Source organism: Oratosquilla oratoria, chromosome 37 (assembly GCF_046742065.1).
Source record: "Oratosquilla oratoria isolate Oo_2021 chromosome 37, ASM4674206v1, whole genome shotgun sequence".
Classification (NCBI taxonomy): domain Eukaryota; kingdom Metazoa; phylum Arthropoda; class Malacostraca; order Stomatopoda; family Squillidae; genus Oratosquilla; species Oratosquilla oratoria.
Genome location: NC_134813.1, coordinates 32521703 through 32524202, shown reverse-complemented (window position 1 = coordinate 32524202; position 2500 = coordinate 32521703).

The following is a 2500-nucleotide window of genomic DNA, read 5'->3' as shown; positions in this document are numbered from 1 at the left end:
TCTATATTGGACGGTACGTCTGTCAGTCATGTGTGTGTGTTTGTGTTTGTGTGTGTGTGTGTGTGTGTGTGTGTGTGTGTGTGTGTGTGTGTGTGTGTGTGTGTGTGTGTGTGTGTGTGTGTGTGTGTGTGTGTGTGTGTGTGTGTGTGTGTGTGTGTGTGTGTGTGTGTGTGTGTGTGTGTGTGTGTGTGTGTGTGTGTGTGTGTGTGTGTGTGTGTGTGTGTGTGTGTGTGTGTGTGTGTGTGTGTGTGTGTGTGTGTGTGTGTGTGTGTGTGTTCCCACGTCAGAGAAGAGACAGATGTAATGAATATATAATTGAATAAAGAAATAAATAAATGAGTAAATAAAATAAAAATAAATAGATGAATAATTGGAAATATAGATAAGTTAATCAATATGAAAATAGTTCAAGCAATGAATAAAGGTATATTAATGAATAAATTAATAGATGAATTAAATAAGTGCAACAAGCATGAATAGGTTGATCAACCAAAATCAAATAAAATCAAATCAAGTCAAATCAAACCAATCTGGAGAGAGTATTGATAGTACAGGATGCAAAGACGGTGAACGTAAAAAAATAAAAAAAAAATTAAAAAAAAAATAAAGGATTCGAACTCAGGTACTCAACCAAGGAATGAATGGAGTAACGCTTGAAATCCTGAAGGAGACGAAGCATTCAGAGGAGACACGGCTACAAAGCCTGAAGCCAACTTCAGAAAGGACCTTGAGCCATCTTCTCTCTCTCTCTCTCTCTCTCTCTCTCTCTCTCTCTCTCTCTCTCTCTCTCTCTCTCTCTCTCTCTCTCTCTCTCTCTCTCTCTCTCTCTCTCTCTCTCTCTCTCTCTCTCTCTCTCTCTCTCTCTCTCTCTCTCTCTCTCTCTCTCTCTCTCTCTCTCTCTCTCTCTCTCTCTCTTTCTTTCCTCTTTCCCTCTCTCCTTTTCCCTCTCCCTCTCTCCCTCTCTCTCTCTTCCTCTCTTCCTCTCTTCCTCTTTCCCTTTCTCCCTCTCTCCCTCTCCCTCTCCCCCTCTCTCCCCCTCTCTTTCTCTCTCTCTCTATCTATCTATCCATCTATTTATATATCTATCTATATAACTATCTATTTTTCTCTATCTCTATCTGTATCTCTATCTCTATCTCTCTCTCTCTCTCTCTCTCTCTCTCTCTCTCTCTCTCTCTCTCTCTCTCTCTCTCTCTCTCTCTCTCTCTCTCTCTCTCTCTCTCTTTTCTCTCGTTACCTGCCAGAGTACTATTACACAGGACAAAAATCCCGCCTGGCCGCCAAGAGGGCTCGAGAGTCCTCGAGAGGGATTATAGGGAAAGTGATTACGGGTCCTGGGGAAGGGGGTGGGGCGACCTTGCCTGGGCGCTCGCGTCTGGAGGCGAGGCGGTTCGAATCCGCTGGGGCGTCTACGCGTGGCATCAGTAAGTGTTCGATCTTTTTAAGGATGTAGTAATGTGTTAAGTGGATATGTGGATTTGGAATGATTGTGTCAAGAAGATGAGGTGAGGTGGATGTGCTGTGTGGTGGAAGCTGTTCTTCTGGGCTCTTACTTACCAGCGCTTCTAGCCTATTGGACAATTTCGCACTGCTGTCGCGTGTTAACTTATATGTTGGTTTATATATTTTGGTTAGGTTAGGCTAGGCTAGGTTAGGTTAGGTTAGGTTGGGTTGGGTTATGTTAGGTTGAGTTGGGTTAGGTTAGATTGTGTTGGGTTAGGTTAGGTTGGGTTGAGTTAGGTTGGGTAGATTAGGTTGGGTTGGGTTGGATTAGGTTGGGTTGGATTGGGTTGGGTTGGGGTGGATTGGGTTGGGTTGGGTTGGATTAGGTTAGATTAGGTTAGGTTAGGTTAGGGTGAGGTTAGTTTAGGTTAGATTAGGAAATTAGGGCAAGAAGATGACTAATTTATGTAGATGTTTGGTTAAGTTAGGTTAGGTTAGGAGGGGGAGGGAGAGGGGGAGTGGAAGGAAGATGACTGAGTTGTATAGGAGTTTGGTTAGGTTAGATTAGGTTAGATTAGATTAGATTAGGTTAGGAGGGGAAGGGGAAGGGGGAGGACGATCACTGATTTAGTATATCAAATCACGTGGGGGGTGTACAGGTATGAATGAAATCGCTTGGCAACAGATATGAAAAGATGAAAATGGACATCGAGGGTTACGTGAGGGCTCGAAGAGTTCTGAAACCTTATCTGAAGTGGTTTTGGAGTGTCTGAAATGGGTTCAAAGTTTTAGGGGAAAAAGTTATAAAGATGCGTTTTATGCAGACTGAGGTTGTTAAAAAGTTGTTGTAGAGTTTTCTGAGGGTTGTTGTGGGCCTTTAACACATGTTTTTTTGTTTTGTTTATCTATCATTATTGGTTTATTTTTTTCATTATAACTTATTATTATTTATCTGTTTGTTTATTGTTTATAACTGTCTATTCATTTTATTTATTTGCTTATCTATTTATTTATTTATTTATTTATTTATTCGTTTATTATTATTTATGTGTTTTTA